This window comes from Leptodactylus fuscus, chromosome 2 (genome assembly GCF_031893055.1).
Source record: "Leptodactylus fuscus isolate aLepFus1 chromosome 2, aLepFus1.hap2, whole genome shotgun sequence".
Taxonomy (NCBI): Eukaryota; Metazoa; Chordata; class Amphibia; order Anura; family Leptodactylidae; genus Leptodactylus; species Leptodactylus fuscus.
Window position 1 is genome coordinate 75,312,283 of NC_134266.1, and position 19,457 is coordinate 75,331,739.

The following is a 19,457-nucleotide window of genomic DNA, read 5'->3' on the forward strand; positions in this document are numbered from 1 at the left end:
AGTGCACGACTGGATGCCGGTGCACTGCATTGGCATCCAGTTGCTGCTACCCATATTTTGGGCTGGAACCTGAGGCAGCCTCCGCCTCAGGTTCCGGACCAAAAAACCCCATGTGAACTTACCCTAAAGCACAAAGAGTGAACAATCCCCAACAGGAACTCACCCACCCCTCTGGAGTAGGTCCCTCTGGTGTTTACAAAGAAATTACCCCTCTTACAATAAAGGAAAATAACATAGTTAGGCTTTATTCACGCATACACATATCAAGTATGTCTACCTACCCACCGTTCCATGGTGGTCTGGTGTCTCCTAGTGGTCCGGTCTTCTTGGTCCAGTGATGATGCATGACGGAAGTCCCAGCCACACATGACCGCTGAGGCCAATCACTGCCTGTGATGTCACAAGTCTTTTCCTGAGGCCTCCTGAGGCAGATGATCAGCAGCTCCAGTGGAACGCAGGAAGAGACCCGTGAGAAGACGGCTGCAGTAAAAGTACCGCACTGGAGCACGAAGGACAGGGGAGTATGATTTTTTTATTAATTTTTTTCACTTCCCCTGGCATATGTAATGCCTGGACAACCTCTTTAAGCCTGAAGGTAATAGGGAGTGAACGGTAAATTAGCTAAAAGAGAGACATCTAGTGGCAGCAACTTTAGGCGAAGGCCCCACATCGCGCAAACACAGCCAGAAAAAAAATGCCATGTCTTTACTAGAGATGAGCGAACAGTGTTCTATCAAACACATGTTCGATCGGATATCAGGGTGTTCGCCATGTTCGAATCGAATCGAACACCGCGTGGTAAAGTGCGCCAAAATTCGATTCCCCTCCCACCTTCCCTGGCGCCTTTTTTGCACCAATAACAGCGCAGGGGAGGTGGGACAGGAACTACGACACTGGGGGCATTGAAAAAAATTGGAAAAAGTCATTGGCTGCCGAAATCAGGTGACCTCCATTTTAGACGAATAGTGGATTTCAAATCCGGGTCATATGAGAATGTGAACTTTGTGACTATGAGACAGGGATAGCTGTACAGGCAGGGATAGCTAGGGATAACCTTTATTTAGGGGGGAATGTTATTAAAAATAACTTTTTGGGGCTCTATCGGGTGTGTAATTGTGATTTTTGTGAGATAAACTTTTTCCCATAGGGATGCATTGGCCAGCGCTGATTGGCCGAATTCCGTACTCTGGCCAATCAGTGCTGGCCAATGCATTCTATTAGCTTGATGAAGCAGAGTGTGCACAAGGGTTCAAGCGCACCCTCGGCTCTGATGTAGCAGAGCTGAGGCTGCACAAGGGTTCAAGCGCACCCTCGGCTCTGATGTAGGAGAGCCGAGGGTGCACTTGAACCCTTGTGCACCCTCGGCTCTGCTACATCAGAGCCGAGGGTGCGCTTGAACCCTTGTGCACACTCTGCTTCATCAAGCTAATAGAATGCATTGGCCAGCGCTGATTGGCCAATGCATTCTATTAGCCCGATGAAGTAGAGCTGAATGTGTGTGCTAAGCACACACATTCAGCACTGCTTCATCACGCCAATACAATGCATTAGCCAGTGCTGATTGGCCAGAGTACGGAATTCGGCCAATCAGCGCTGGCTCTGCTGGAGGAGGCGGAGTCTAAGATCGCTCCACACCAGTCTCCATTCAGGTCCGACCTTAGACTCCGCCTCCTCCAGCAGAGCCAGCGCTGATTGGCCGAATTCCGTACTCTGGCCAATCAGCACTGGCTAATGCATTGTATTGGCGTGATGAAGCAGTGCTGAATGTGTGTGCTTAGCACACACATTCAGCTCTACTTCATCGGGCTAATAGAATGCATTGGCCAGCGCTGATTGGCCAGAGTACGGAATTCGGCCAATCAGCGCTGGCACTGCTGGAGGAGGCGGAGTCTAAGATCGCTCCACACCAGTCTCCATTCAGGTCCGACCTTAGACTCCGCCTCCTCCAGCAGAGCCAGCGCTGATTGGCCGAATTCCGTACTCTGGCCAATCAGCACTGGCTAATGCATTGTATTGGCGTGATGAAGCAGTGCTGAATGTGTGTGCTTAACACACACATTCAGCTCTACTTCATCGGGCTAATAGAATGCATTGGCCAATCAGCGCTGGCCAATGCATTCTATTAGCGTGAACTGAGTTTGCACAGGGGTTCTAGTGCACCCTCGGCTCTGCTACATCAGATTGCTACATCTGATGTAGCAGTGCCGAGTGTGCATCAGATGTGTAGTTGAGCAAAACTGACTCAGCACTGCTAAGTCTCTGCATTCGCATAGGAATGCATTGGCCAGCCTTCGGCCAATCAGCGCTGGCTCTGCCGGAGGAGGCGGAGTCTAAGGTCGGACCTGAATGGAGACTGGTGTGGAGCGATCTTAGACTCCGCCTCCTCCAGCAGAGCCAGCGCTGATTGGTCGAGTTCCGTACTCTGGCCAATCAGCACTGGCCAATGCATTTCTATGGGGAAAAGTTAGCTTGCGAAAATCGCAAACTGACAGGGATTTCCATGAAATAAAGTGACTTTTATGCCCCCAGACATGCTTCCCCTGCTGTCCCAGTGTCATTCCAGGGTGTTGGTATCATTTCCTGGGGTGTCATAGTGGACTTGGTGACCCTCCAGACACGAATTTGGGTTTCCCCCTTAACGAGTTTATGTTCCCCATAGACTATAATGGGGTTCGAAACCCATTCGAACACTCGAACAGTGAGCGGCTGTTCGAATCGAATTTCGAACCTCGAACATTTTAGTGTTCGCTCATCTCTAGTCTTTACATTACCAGCAAAGTGTATGAGATTCTAGCTAATCCCATTCACACATTGCAGAGAAAAAAAACACTGAAGAAAAGCCACATTTTTGAAAAACACAGCATGTTAATTTTATTTGTGGAAAAGCTCGCATTTTCCCTATAGGTTTCATAAGAGAAGAAAAACTGCAGAGAAAAACACAGCAAAAATACAATGAAAACTGCTGCGAAAAAAACGTGATACTTTTGTACTTCATTTTTAGCTGTGACCCACAACCTGGGGTCCTAGCTTTAGATATGTTTTCAGGCAGAAAACAGTAACAGTTTTTAAATAAAGGGCATAGCATTTTGGTCTCTTTTTTCCCCTGCAGTGCTTTTCATTAAAACTCTGCAGAGTTTTCCTGCTTCAATTATGCTTAGGGAAACTGCTGGCGTTTCTGTAGGTATAATTGACATGCTGCAATTTCCAAAAAATGCAACAGTTTTGAAAATTGTAGCATTTCCACTGCATATATTTTTCTGCAATATGTGGGATGTGATTCGTTAGAATCCCATCCACTTTGAAGGGACTGTAAAGCGCTGTGGTTTTTGCCACGTTGTTTACACCAGGTAGGGCTCCAGCTTTAGGCTAAGGCCCCATGGGCTGTATTCGCAGCGCTAAAGCGCTGTGGAAAGAACCGCTGCATGATCGCATTGCAGTTCTTTCCGCAGCGCTTTGAAGAGAAAGTTCACGGAGTTTTCCTCTGCGGACTTTCTATTACCATTACATCTACGGGAAAGCCGCCCACGTTTTCGTAGATATGATTGACATGCTGTGATTTGCAAAGCCGCAACGGCTCTGCAAATTGCAGTCTGTCCGCACTGCGTTTTTTTCAGCAAAGTGGGCATGGGATTCGCCCCGGCCTTAAAGTGGTATTCATTTTTTGCAGCAGTTTTCGTTGCATTTTTCTCAGCAGTTTTTATTCTCTTAACAAATATATCGGGAAAATGCGCACATTTCTACACGTAAAATTAACATGCTGCGCTTTTTTTAAAAAAATGTGGCTTTTCTTCAGTGTTTTTTTCCCCTGCAATGTGTGCATGGGTTTAGCCAGAATCACATTTAGGGTCCATTCACACGGAGGAAAATGGCGCTAAATTTGGTGCCGAATTTTTTTTTTTCAGCGCTGAAATTCAGCACCAAATTCAGCGCCATTATCCTCTGTATGAATGGACCCTAACTTTGTAGGTACTGGAAAAATGTAGCATTTTTTTTTTCGCCATGTTTCTGCTGCAGACAAAAAAACGCTGTGGGCCTTAGCCGAAGAACTCTCATAGAAGTAAATGGAGAGATCCTTGATATGGACAGAGGTGTAAGTTTCAACGGTGGGACCTGCATCTCACTGACTCACTGACATTTACAGCATATTTTGTGGATGTTATAGATGTCTATGATAAGTCTATATTAACAATTTTTGTTATTGTGGGAAATAGCTTGTTCACATTGGCCCACATTAAATGCTATGATACTGTTTACTATTAATAATTTAAAAAAAATGAAAGAATAAAAAAATTGAGTTTGCTATAGGATTGCATTTGTGACTTTCATGTTGTGACATTATACGTGAGTATCGATGTGTGACATCACAAGCTAGTTTCTGTCAGGTTAAGGCTAGGTTCTCACCTGAGCTTGGTTTCCATCCTTTGGGTCTGCAAGGCGACCTGAAGGACAGAAACCCTGTCTGCCTAAAAAAGCAGTTACCCGTGGACTATAATGGGGTACACCGGAATTCAGTATAAAATCATCAAAGAGAAAAACTCCACTTGCAGGACTTTTCTCTCCACTGTTTCAAACAGAATCTCAGACAGATTTGCCCGAACGCTAGTGCAAACCTACAAAACAAGAAGTGTATTTCTGTTAGATACACTGCTGTGACATCACTAGTGGGTTTTACTGTGGTAAACTGCTGTGACATCACAAATGGTGAGTATTGTTGTGATATCACAAGTGTGTTAAATCAAGGTTAACAAATTACATCACAATTGAGATTCAGACAGGTAGCCTATCCTGACAATCTTACTCTCTCGTGGCATCATAGATGAATTTCAGTCAGGAACACTGCTGTAATATCACTACTAGGCAACATAATATGCTGCGACATCACAACTGTGTTTTAGTCAGATTAGATACAGTACTGTCAGATTACAACTACTATTGTTTCAGTCAAGTGAGTTCTGGGCTATTACTGTAGGATGTGCATGTGGGACATACAGGCAGATGACAGATGGCCAGACCAACACAGCAGGGAAAATGAAATCGGATCAAAGTCAGACAAATAATAAGAAACAGGAAACGCCAACAGCAAAGCACAGCTCTCATAGAAACTCCTGACAGTATCAGATGGCACCGTCCCAGATTTCATAGTCTCCTTTCCTTTGTACACTCACCGGCCACACTATTAGGTACACCTGTCCAATTGCTCGTTAACACTTAATTTCTAATCAGCCAATCACATGGCGGCAACTCAGTGCATTTAGGCATGTAGACATGGTCAAGACAATCTCCTGCAGTTCAAACCGAGCATCAGTATGGGGAAGAAAGGTGATTTGAGTGCCTTTGAACGTGGCATGGTTGTTGGTGCCAGAAGGGCTGGTCTGAGTATTTCAGAAACTGCTGATCTACTGGGATTTTCACGCACAACCATCTCTAGGGTTTACAGAGAATGGTCCGAAAAATAAAAAACATCCAGTGAGCGGCAGTTCTGTGGGCGGAAATGCGTTGTTGATGCCAGAGGTCAGAGGAGAATGGCCAGACTGGTACGAGCTGATAGAAAGGCAACAGTGACTCAAATAGCCACCCGTTACAACCAAGGAAGCCAGAAGAGCATCTCTGAACGCACAGTACGTCGAACTTTGAGGCAGATGGGCTACAGCAGCAGAAGACCACACCGGGTGCCACTCCTTTCAGCTAAGAACAGGAAACTGAGGCTACAATTTGCACAAGCTCATCGAAATTGGACAATTGAAGATTGGAAAAACGTTGCCTGGTCTGATGAGTCTCGACTTCTGCTGTGACATTCGGATGGTAGGGTCAGAATTTGGCGTCAACAACATGAAAGCATGGATCCATCCTGCCTTGTATCGGTAACGGTTCAGGCTGGTGGTGGTGGTGTCATGGTGTGGGGAATATTTTCTTGGCACTCTTTGGGCCCCTTGGTACCAATTGAGCATCGTTGCAACGCCAAAGCCTACCTGAGTATTGTTGCTGACCATGTCCATCCCTTTATGACCACAATGTACCCAACATCTGATGGCTACTTTCAGCAGGATAATGCGCCATGTCATAAAGCTGGAATCATCTCAGACTGGTTTCTTGAACATGACAATGAGTTCACTGTACTCCAATGGCCTCCACAGTCACCAGATCTCAATCCAATAGAGCATCTTTGGGATGTGGTGGAACGGGAGATTCGCATCATGGATGTGCAGCCGACAAATCTGCGGCAACTGTGTGATGCCATCATGTTAATATGGACCAAAATCTCTGAGGAATGCTTCCAGCACCTTGTTGAATCTATGCCACGAAGAATTGAGGCAGTTCTGAAGGCAAAAGGGGGTCCAACCCGTTACTAGCATGGTGTACCTAATAAAGTGGCCGGTGAGTGTATGTCCTCTCCAGTGGGTAAAAAGGCAAAGGTGGGTATGTTGTGGTTTGTGATTAAGGGGAGTTATTAAAAGGAATCTGGAAGGGGATTTGGGACACTAAAGCAACCACTAGCCCTTATGGATTAGGGGTGTATTGTCCCAAATCACACTGTAATAAAGCCATCCGTGCCTTCAATCAATAAATATAAAAAAGCTTTATACTTACCTTGCCACTGTACTCCCGGCACAGTTCTTCACTGAAACCAGAGGGGTACACCTTGTTTTCAGTACCCATGCCCCTTAACACGACACTTGCGCAGTTAAGCTGGGGTGTAGAACTGCGCAGACTCTGAGAGCAACAGAGAGTCCAATGTCATCAGACTGATCTCTAGGTAAGTATAAGGCTGAGTTCACACAGAGTTTTTGGTCAGGAATAGAGCTGAGCGAACACTATTCGAAACAGCCTAAATGAATGTAAGCGGCTACGTCCATTCATTTCTATGGGAGCGTGCTATTCGAAACGGCTGTTTCGAATAGTGTTCGCTCAGCTCTATACCTGACCAAAAAACTCTGTGTGAACTCAGCCTTAAGGTTTATTTTTTAATTGCATAGATTGTTTTAATACAGGGCAATTTGGGACACGAAACCCTCGGTCTACAAGAACCTTTGAGTGATTTAGTGTCCCAAATCCACCTAACAGGTTCTCTTTAAGGCTGGCATGGAATTCAGGTAAACTAATGTTATTTGTCTGATGTGTGTTATAATAAATTTTTTATGCCAAGGCATCCCCACCCCACCTTCATCTACTGTCATAAAAAGTGGCAGGCAGGGTGCAAAACCAACAACGTGACTGATCTTTACCACACATCACAACATTTAGCCCATCTGCACAAGAAAACTGGTGCTAGCCCCACTAACAACTGCACTGTTCTCTGCCATGTAGTATGAATAATAACAATTGTATAAAATAACACTGCCCATACTTGTCATATTTCCTATATGTAAGTTTACTGAAAAAAGGACATCCTCCAGGACTCTTGGAAAGGCATGCATTGCAACAAAGCCAGGAGCCAGTCCAGCAGGGAATACAGTGACTGGTTGGGTATGGTTTGTAGTTATGTCAGTTATGATAAATTTGCTGTAATCCTAAACCTTGAAGATTTCACTTCATCGTTTCAAAGATTATCTGAAAAGTTTTTCTTAAAGAGGATCTTTCACCACCTCCAAAAAGTCCAACTCTTTACATCCATTAATAGGCTCTGGTCCACTGATTCCAGCATTACATTGATTTTTTTTTCTATCCCCCACTGTTCCTGAGCAATAAGTGCTGTTAGTTTTGGTGTCTGATATACTATTTAAAGGGGTTATTGGGGCTTATTTCTTTTATGGCCTGTCCTCAATATGGGGCTGGAAGAAGAAAGTGGTATAGTGGTCTGGTGCCTTCACTACAGCTCAGCTCCCATTGTCTTAATTGGGAGCTGAGCTGCAGTGAAGGTGCTCGGCTGTTAGACAACAGGGCTTTTTGCTTCTGGCCCTGTATTGTGTACTGGATGGGAGCCGGAAGTAGCTCCATACAGATGATCAGTCTACAAAACTATCTGTGCTTGTTGCTCAGGAATGGTGGGGACTAGAGAAAAAGTTCCAATTGTGTTAGAATCAGTGGAACAGTGACTATTTACGGATGCTAAAAACTTAAAAGGGTGAAGGTAGTAAAGGCCCTTTTTACTAGCTATTTATCAATGTTATTGTGTCACTTTCTATGATATTCCAATGGCTGATGTACACGTGGGAAAAAAGGATGGAAATGTGCAGCATACTGCACTTTAATATCCTATGGTGGCCAGCGAATAAACGTATGTGAAATGTATTCAACTTTTTTACAATGGGAACCTATGGTGATGACTGCCATTATATGGTATCTGTTGGAGGGTTCAGTTGAACATATGTCCTATGCATATAAGTGAAAAAATCAAGATGTGAACACAGCCGTACATGCTTGTGACTTATCCTTCGTACATGTTAGGTCTGATGGATGCCTCCCTCTGGGGCCTGCACCTCCATCTGGCAGCGATCTACATTTACTTCCATGATATGGAAACAGCTCAAACCTTTCCATTTATTCTCTGCCTGGATGTAGCGGTCAATGGCATCTTCACCAATTACAATGATAGTCTGGGAAGACATTTATCAGATATTGTGACTATATCCCACAAGTCAGGTATGTCTCAGATGGCTATCCCATACGTGCCTATTCACCATCCCATAGCTCCCAACCGTCCCGGATTTTATACTCCTGTCCCACGGTCCCGCACAACTCCCTTCATGTCCCACTATGTCCCTTTAGTGTTTCACTTAAGAAAACTCCCCCCCCCCCCCCTATAACAGCGACAAGAGCAGGGGTGATGGGGGAAAGCTTGTACTACAGTACTCCGAAGGACCTGTGTGACGTTAGACATCACGTGCCTAGGGAGGCGTGTCTTAGTATGCCGACAGTGCAAGAAGATGGAGAGATGTGTTGGGTGTGTACTAAGGTACTGAGAGGGGAGGGGGAAGTGAGATGCAGGGTGGATAGTGTGTTTGTGTCTGTCTCTCAGTAACCTAGTGGCAGAGATGGAAGGGAAACGTTATACTGGGAGAAGAGATGGAGGGGGGACATGAAATTAGGTTCACAGATGGAAGGATAACATGAAACTGGGGGCAGATGGAGGGGGAGACATGAAAACAGGGGTAGATGAAAGGGGAACTTAAACTAGGGGGACATTAAACTGGGGATAACTGGAGGGGGCATTAAACCGTAAAGGTAGCTGGACCTGTCTGCCTCTAGTTGCCCCTAGTTTAATGTCCCACTTTATCTGCCATTAAATTATTGTTCCCCTCCAACTACCCCCACTGCTAACATCCCCCTCCAGCTGCTCCAGTTTCATGTCCCCCTGTAGTTTCCCCAGTTTAAACTGGGGCACCAGGAGAGGAACTGAATACTGTGGGGCAGTTGGAAGGGAACATTACAATGTGGGAACATATAATGTACGGGTGATTGTAGAAGAATTATACTATGTGGGGGCACATCTAAACATAAAAGTGGGTGGAGCTAAATTTTCTGCAGCGTGCTATGCTTCGCCGCATGTTTTGTCCCTCTTTCTGTTCTTCAAAGTTGGGCGGCATGCCATCCCAGAGGTTTCCAGTTGAAGGATATATCCCCTGGAAGAGGTAGAAGACCCCTGGCAAGCTGCACTACTCGGATGCTGTGCCATTCTCTCATATCTAATACATATAGTCAGTGGGCAGCGCCATGTCCACGTAAAGGCGCCTTAGTCTACAAAAAAAAGGATGTTCTCTGCAAAAAAGTTTATTTATAGGCAAAGCAGCAGCAGTACAACATCTAGCCAATTCCATGTGCCTTGTGTCTTCTTTCCACCACGTCTGGCTCGGCCCCTAGACTGCTATATTTATGCCGCCCCCACCACTTCTACAATAAATACTGCCCATGTCTCCTCTCACATGTGACCATGTCATGTACTGAGGTATTGTACTGAGGGATGGTTAGTGCAGCATCAGTATTATATAGTGACCGGGGCATGTATTCCTGAGAACCGTAACCCAAATGTAAAGTCTCGCGAGAACCCACGTGACGTCACGGCCTGGGTCTCCATGGCTACGCGACAGCTTTGCTAGGGATGAAAGCCCTGTGATCTGCTGCAACGGCGGCGGCGGCGGCGGCTCTCGGGATGCTCCTGTGTGGACTGGCGGCAACCGACATCCGTCCTACGTTACATCACAGTCAGACACCGGCAGCCGCGGCCAGGCGTCCCAGGTGAGAGAGCACGAACGGGGGAGGGGGCGGAGAAAGGGCAGCTTGGGTTGTTGTCATGACAGCTGTCATGTCCTGCCAGCCCTGATAGAGCTTAGTAGTGAGGGAGACTGAGCGAGCAGAGGAATGGGAGCCGGGGGTGAGTACAGAGAGAGCCAACAGTACCTGTAGTATATGGGATTTATGTATATAGTATTCATATTATATATTACATTATACATATAGTATTCATATTACATGGCTGAGAGTGCGAGCAGAGGAATGGGAGCCGGGGGTGAGTACAGAGAGCCAACAGTACCTGTAGTATATGGGATTTATGTATATAGTATTCATATTACATGGCTGAGAGTGCGAGCAGAGGAATGGGAGCCGGGGGTGAGTACAGAGAGAGCCAACAGTACCTGTAGTATATGGGATTTATGTATATAGTATTCATATTATATATTACATTATACATATAGTATTCATATTACATGGCTGAGAGTGCGAGCAGAGGAATGGGAGCCGGGGGTGAGTACAGAGAGCCAACAGTACCTGTAGTATATGGGATTTATGTATATAGTATTCATATTACATGGCTGAGAGTGCGAGCAGAGGAATGGGAGCCGGGGGTGAGTACAGAGAGAGCCAACAGTACCTGTAGTATATGGGATTTATGTATATAGTATTCATATTATATATTACATTATACATATAGTATTCATATTACATGGCTGAGAGTGCGAGCAGAGGAATGGGAGCCGGGGGTGAGTACAGAGAGCCAACAGTACCTGTAGTATATGGGATTTATGTATATAGTATTCATATTACATGGCTGAGAGTGCGAGCAGAGGAATGGGACCCGGGGGTGAGTACAGAGAGAGCCAACAGTACCTGTAGTATATGGGATTTATGTATATAGTATTCATATTATATATTACATTATACATATAGTATTCATATTACATGGCTGAGAGTGCGAGCAGAGGAATGGGAGCCGGGGGTGAGTACAGAGAGCCAACAGTACCTGTAGTATATGGGATTTATGTATATAGTATTCATATTACATGGCTGAGAGTGCGAGCAGAGGAATGGGAGCCGGGGGTGAGTACAGAGAGAGCCAACAGTACCTGTAGTATATGGGATTTATGTATATAGTATTCATATTATATATTACATTATACATATAGTATTCATATTACATGGCTGAGAGTGCGAGCAGAGGAATGGGAGCCGGGGGTGAGTACAGAGAGCCAACAGTACCTGTAGTATATGGGATTTATGTATATAGTATTCATATTACATGGCTGAGAGTGCGAGCAGAGGAATGGGAGCCGGGGGTGAGTACAGAGAGAGCCAACAGTACCTGTAGTATATGGGATTTATGTATATAGTATTCATATTACATGGCTGAGAGTGCGAGCAGAGGAATGGGACCCGGGGGTGAGTACAGAGAGCCAACAGTACCTGTAGTATATGGGATTTATGTATATAGTATTCATATTACATGGCTGAGAGTGCGAGCAGAGGAATGGGACCCGGGGGTGAGTACAGAGAGCGAACAGTACCCATAGTATATGGGATTTATGTATATAGTATTCATATCACATGGCTGAGAGTGCGAGCAGAGGAATGGGAGCCGGGGGTGAGTACAGAGAGCCAACAGTACCTGTAGTATATGGGATTTATGTATATAGTATTCATATTACATGGCTGAGAGTGCGAGCAGAGGAATGGGAGCCGGGGGTGAGTACAGAGAGCCAACAGTACTCATAGTATATGGGATTTATGTATATAGTATTCATATTACATGGCTGAGAGTGCGAGCAGAGGAATGGGAGCCGGGGGTGAGTACAGAGAGCCAACAGTACCTGTAGTATATGGGATTTATGTATATAGTATTCATATTACATGGCTGAGAGTGCGAGCAGAGGAATGGGAGCCGGGGGTGAGTACAGAGAGCGAACAGTACCTGTAGTATATGGGATTTATGTATATAGTATTCATATTACATGGCTGAGAGTGCGAGCAGAGGAATGGGAGCCGGGGGTGAGTACAGAGAGCCAACAGTACTCATAGTATATGGGATTTATGTATATAGTATTCATATTACATGGCTGAGAGTGCGAGCAGAGGAATGGGAGCCGGGGGTGAGTACAGAGAGCCAACAGTACCTGTAGTATATGGGATTTATGTATATAGTATTCATATTACATGGCTGAGAGTGCGAGCAGAGGAATGGGAGCCGGGGGTGAGTACAGAGAGCGAACAGTACCTGTAGTATATGGGATTTATGTATATAGTATTCATATTACATGGCTGAGAGTGCGAGCAGAGGAATGGGAGCCGGGGGTGAGTACAGAGAGCCAACAGTACCTGTAGTATATGGGATTTATGTATATAGTATTCATATTACATGGCTGAGAGTGCGAGCAGAGGAATGGGAGCCGGGGGTGAGTACAGAGAGCCAACAGTACCTGTAGTATATGGGATTTATGTATATAGTATTCATATTACATGGCTGAGAGTGCGAGCAGAGGAATGGGAGCCGGGGGTGAGTACAGAGAGCCAACAGTACCTGTAGTATATGGGATTTATGTATATAGTATTCATATTACATGGCTGAGAGTGCGAGCAGAGGAATGGGAGCCGGGGGTGAGTACAGAGAGCCAACAGTACCTGTAGTATATGGGATTTATGTATATAGTATTCATATTACATGGCTGAGAGTGCGAGCAGAGGAATGGGACCCGGGGGTGAGTACAGAGAGCGAACAGTACCTGTAGTATATGGGATTTATGTATATAGTATTCATATTACATGGCTGAGAGTGCGAGCAGAGGAATGGGAGCCGGGGGTGAGTACAGAGAGCCAACAGTACCTGTAGTATATGGGATTTATGTATATAGTATTCATATTACATGGCTGAGAGTGCGAGCAGAGGAATGGGAGCCGGGGGTGAGTACAGAGAGAGCCAACAGTACCTGTAGTATATGGGATTTATGTATATAGTATTCATATTACATGGCTGAGAGTGCGAGCAGAGGAATGGGAGCCGGGGGTGAGTACAGAGAGCGAACAGTACCTGTAGTATATGGGATTTATGTATATAGTATTCATATTACATGGCTGAGAGTGCGAGCAGAGGAATGGGAGCCGGGGGTGAGTACAGAGAGCCAACAGTACCTGTAGTATATGGGATTTATGTATATAGTATTCATATTACATGGCTGAGAGTGCGAGCAGAGGAATGGGAGCCGGGGGTGAGTACAGAGAGAGCCAACAGTACCTGTAGTATATGGGATTTATGTATATAGTATTCATATTACATGGCTGAGAGTGCGAGCAGAGGAATGGGACCCGGGGGTGAGTACAGAGAGCGAACAGTACCTGTAGTATATGGGATTTATGTATATAGTATTCATATTACATGGCTGAGAGTGCGAGCAGAGGAATGGGAGCCGGGGGTGAGTACAGAGAGCCAACAGTACCTGTAGTATATGGGATTTATGTATATAGTATTCATATTACATGGCTGAGAGTGCGAGCAGAGGAATGGGAGCCGGGGGTGAGTACAGAGAGCCAACAGTACCTGTAGTATATGGGATTTATGTATATAGTATTCATATTACATGGCTGAGAGTGCGAGCAGAGGAATGGGAGCCGGGGGTGAGTACAGAGAGCCAACAGTACCTGTAGTATATGGGATTTATGTATATAGTATTCATATTACATGGCTGAGAGTGCGAGCAGAGGAATGGGAGCCGGGGGTGAGTACAGAGAGCCAACAGTACCTGTAGTATATGGGATTTATGTATATAGTATTCATATTACATGGCTGAGAGTGCGAGCAGAGGAATGGGACCCGGGGGTGAGTACAGAGAGCGAACAGTACCTGTAGTATATGGGATTTATGTATATAGTATTCATATTACATGGCTGAGAGTGCGAGCAGAGGAATGGGAGCCGGGGGTGAGTACAGAGAGCCAACAGTACCTGTAGTATATGGGATTTATGTATATAGTATTCATATTACATGGCTGAGAGTGCGAGCAGAGGAATGGGAGCCGGGGGTGAGTACAGAGAGAGCCAACAGTACCTGTAGTATATGGGATTTATGTATATAGTATTCATATTACATGGCTGAGAGTGCGAGCAGAGGAATGGGACCCGGGGGTGAGTACAGAGAGCGAACAGTACCTGTAGTATATGGGATTTATGTATATAGTATTCATATTACATGGCTGAGAGTGCGAGCAGAGGAATGGGAGCCGGGGGTGAGTACAGAGAGCCAACAGTACCTGTAGTATATGGGATTTATGTATATAGTATTCATATTACATGGCTGAGAGTGCGAGCAGAGAAATGGGAGCCGGGGGTGAGTACAGAGAGCCAACAGTACCTGTAGTATATGGGATTTATGTATATAGTATTCATATTACATGGCTGAGAGTGCGAGCAGAGGAATGGGAGCCGGGGGTGAGTACAGAGAGCCAACAGTACCTGTAGTATATGGGATTTATGTATATAGTATTCATATTACATGGCTGAGAGTGCGAGCAGAGGAATGGGAGCCGGGGGTGAGTACAGAGAGCCAACAGTACCTGTAGTATATGGGATTTATGTATATAGTATTCATATTACATGGCTGAGAGTGCGAGCAGAGGAATGGGACCCGGGGGTGAGTACAGAGAGCGAACAGTACCTGTAGTATATGGGATTTATGTATATAGTATTCATATTACATGGCTGAGAGTGCGAGCAGAGGAATGGGAGCCGGGGGTGAGTACAGAGAGCCAACAGTACCTGTAGTATATGGGATTTATGTATATAGTATTCATATTACATGGCTGAGAGTGCGAGCAGAGGAATGGGAGCCGGGGGTGAGTACAGAGAGCCAACAGTACCTGTAGTATATGGGATTTATGTATATAGTATTCATATTACATGGCTGAGAGTGCGAGCAGAGGAATGGGACCCGGGGGTGAGTACAGAGAGAGCCAACAGTACCTGTAGTATATGGGATTTATGTATATAGTATTCATATTACATGGCTGAGAGTGCGAGCAGAGGAATGGGAGCCGGGGGTGAGTACAGAGAGAGCCAACAGTACCTGTAGTATATGGGATTTATGTATATAGTATTCATATTACATGGCTGAGAGTGCGAGCAGAGGAATGGGAGCCGGGGGTGAGTACAGAGAGCCAACAGTACCTGTAGTATATGGAATTTATGTATATAGTATTCATATTACATGGCTGAGAGTGCGAACAGAGGAATGGGAGCCGGGGGTGAGTACAGAGAGCCAACAGTACCTGTAGTATATGGGATTTATGTATATAGTATTCATATTACATGGCTGAGAGTGCGAGCAGAGGAATGGGAGCCGGGGGTGAGTACAGAGAGCGAACAGTACCCATAGTATATGGGATTTATGTATATAGTATTCATATTACATGGCTGAGAGTGCGAGCAGAGGAATGGGAGCTGGGGGTGAGTACAGAGAGCCAACAGTACCTGTAGTATATGGAATTTATGTATATAGTATTCATATTACATGGCTGAGAGTGCGAGCAGAGGAATGGGAGCCGGGGGTGAGTACAGAGAGCGAACAGTACTCCTAGTATGTGGGATTTATGTATATAGTATTCATATTACATGGCTGAGAGTGCGAGCAGAGGAATGGGAGCCGGGGGTGAGTACAGAGAGCGAACAGTACCCATAGTATATGGGATTTATGTATATAGTATTCATATTACATGGCTGAGAGTGCAAGCAGAGGAATGGGAGCCGGGGGTGAGTACAGAGAGCCAACAGTACCTGTAGTATATGGAATTTATGTATATAGTATTCATATTACATGGCTGAGAGTGCGAACAGAGGAATGGGAGCCGGGGGTGAGTACAGAGAGCCAACAGTACCTGTAGTATATGGGATTTATGTATATAGTATTCATATTACATGGCTGAGAGTGCGAGCAGAGGAATGGGAGCCGGGGGTGAGTACAGAGAGCGAACAGTACCCATAGTATATGGGATTTATGTATATAGTATTCATATTACATGGCTGAGAGTGCGAGCAGAGGAATGGGAGCTGGGGGTGAGTACATAGAGCCAACAGTACCTGTAGTATATGGGATTTATGTATATAGTATTCATATTACATGGCTGAGAGTGCGAGCAGAGGAATGGGACCCGGGGGTGAGTACAGAGAGCGAACAGTACCTGTAGTATATGGGATTTATGTATATAGTATTCATATTACATGGCTGAGAGTGCGAGCAGAGGAATGGGAGCCGGGGGTGAGTACAGAGAGCCAACAGTACCTGTAGTATATGGGATTTATGTATATAGTATTCATATTACATGGCTGAGAGTGCGAGCAGAGGAATGGGAGCCGGGGGTGAGTACAGAGAGCCAACAGTACCTGTAGTATATGGGATTTATGTATATAGTATTCATATTACATGGCTGAGAGTGCGAGCAGAGGAATGGGACCCGGGGGTGAGTACAGAGAGAGCCAACAGTACCTGTAGTATATGGGATTTATGTATATAGTATTCATATTACATGGCTGAGAGTGCGAGCAGAGGAATGGGAGCCGGGGGTGAGTACAGAGAGAGCCAACAGTACCTGTAGTATATGGGATTTATGTATATAGTATTCATATTACATGGCTGAGAGTGCGAGCAGAGGAATGGGAGCCGGGGGTGAGTACAGAGAGCCAACAGTACCTGTAGTATATGGAATTTATGTATATAGTATTCATATTACATGGCTGAGAGTGCGAACAGAGGAATGGGAGCCGGGGGTGAGTACAGAGAGCCAACAGTACCTGTAGTATATGGGATTTATGTATATAGTATTCATATTACATGGCTGAGAGTGCGAGCAGAGGAATGGGAGCCGGGGGTGAGTACAGAGAGCGAACAGTACCCATAGTATATGGGATTTATGTATATAGTATTCATATTACATGGCTGAGAGTGCGAGCAGAGGAATGGGAGCTGGGGGTGAGTACAGAGAGCCAACAGTACCTGTAGTATATGGAATTTATGTATATAGTATTCATATTACATGGCTGAGAGTGCGAGCAGAGGAATGGGAGCCGGGGGTGAGTACAGAGAGCGAACAGTACTCCTAGTATGTGGGATTTATGTATATAGTATTCATATTACATGCCTGAGAGTGCGAGCAGAGGAATGGGAGCCGGGGGTGAGTACAGAGAGCGAACAGTACCCATAGTATATGGGATTTATGTATATAGTATTCATATTACATGGCTGAGAGTGCGAGCAGAGGAATGGGAGCCGGGGGTGAGTACAGAGAGCCAACAGTACCTGTAGTATATGGGATTTATGTATATAGTATTCATATTACATGGCTGAGAGTGCGAGCAGAGGAATGGGAGCCGGGGGTGAGTACAGAGAGCCAACAGTACCTGTAGTATATGGGATTTATGTATATAGTATTACATATTATATATTACATTATACATATAGTATTCATATTACATAGCTGAGAGTGCGAGCAGAGGAATGGGAGCCGGGGGTGAGTACAGAGAGCGAACAGTACCTGTAGTATATGGGATTTATGTATATAGTATTCATATTACATGGCTGAGAGTGCGAGCAGAGGAATGGGAGCCGGGGGGTGAGTACAGAGAGCGAACAGTACCTGTAGTATATGGGATTTATGTATATAGTATTCATATTACATGGCTGAGAGTGCGAGCAGAGGAATGGGAGCCGGGGGTGAGTACAGAGAGCGAACAGTACCTGTAGTATATGGGATTTATGTATATAGTATTCATATTACATGGCTGAGAGTGCGAGCAGAGGAATGGGAGCCGGGGGTGAGTACAGAGAGCGAACAGTACTCCTAGTATATGGGATTTATGTATATAGTATTCATATTACATGGCTGAGAGTGCGAGCAGAGGAATGGGAGCCGGGGGTGAGTACAGAGAGCGAACAGTACCTGTAGTATATGGGATTTATGTATATAGTATTCATATTACATGGCTGAGAGTGCGAGCAGAGGAATGGGAGCCGGGGGTGAGTACAGAGAGAGCCAACAGTACCTGTAGTATGTGGGATTTATGTATATAGCATTCATATTACATGGCTGAGAGTGCGAGCAGAGGAATGGGAGCCGGGGGTGAGTACAGAGAGCCAACAGTACCTGTAGTATATGGGATTTATGTATATAGTATTCATATTACATGGCTGAGAGTGCGAGCAGAGGAATGGGAGTCGGGGGTGAGTACAGAGAGCGAACAGTACTCATAGTATATGGGATTTATGTATATAGTATTCATATTACATGGCTGAGAGTGCGAGCAGAGGAATGGGAGCCGGGGGTGAGTACAGAGAGCCAACAGTACCTGTAGTATGTGGGATTTATGTATATAGTATTCATATTACATGGCTGAGAGTGCGAGCAGAGGAATGGGAGCCGGGGGTGAGTACAGAGAGCCAACAGTACCTGTAGTATATGGGATTTATGTATATAGTATTCATATTACATGGCTGAGAGTGCGAGCAGAGGAATGGGAGCCGGGGGTGAGTACAGAGAGCCAACAGTACCTGTAGTATATGGGATTTATGTATGTAGTATTCATATCACATAGCTGAGAGTGCGAGCAGAGGAATGGGAGCCGGGGGTGAGTACAGAGAGCCAACAGTACCTGTAGTATATGGGATTTATGTATGTAGTATTCATATTACATGGCTGAGAGTGCGAGCAGAGGAATGGGAGCCGGGGGTGAGTACAGAGAGCCAACAGTACCTGTAGTATATGGGATTTATGTATGTAGTATTCATATCACATAGCTGAGAGTGCGAGCAGAGGAATGGGAGCCGGGGGTGAGTACAGAGAGCCAACAGTACCTGTAGTATATGGGATTTATGTATGTAGTATTCATATTACATGGCTGAGAGTGCGAGCAGAGGAATGGGAGCCGGGGGTGAGTACAGAGAGTGAACAGTACTCATAGTATATGGGATTTATGTATATAATATTCATATTACATGGCTGAGAGTGCGAGCAGAGGAATGGGAGCCGGGGGTGAGTACAGAGAGCCAACAGTACCTGTAGTATATGGGATTTATGTATATAGTATTCATATTACATGGCTGAGAGTGCGAGCAGAGGAATGGGAGCCGGGGGTGAGTACAGAGAGCGAACAGTACTCATAGTATATGGGATTTATGTATATAGTATTCATATCACATAGCTGAGAGTGCGAGCAGAGGAATGGGAGCCGGGGGTGAGTACAGAGAGAGCCAACAGTACCTGTAGTATATG

General features: G+C 45.4%; 1 protein-coding gene across 1 annotated transcript in view; it reads left to right on the forward strand.

The window, feature by feature from the left end:
* Window positions 1-10,108: 10,108 nt before the first annotated feature.
* Window positions 10,109-19,457, forward strand: part of CCDC181 (coiled-coil domain containing 181) — a 113,257-nt gene continuing 103,908 nt past the window's right edge. The window contains exon 1 of the mRNA XM_075262666.1: window positions 10,109-10,173. The gene's annotated coding sequence lies outside the window, so the exon portion shown is untranslated. The remainder of the gene's footprint in view (window positions 10,174-19,457) is intronic.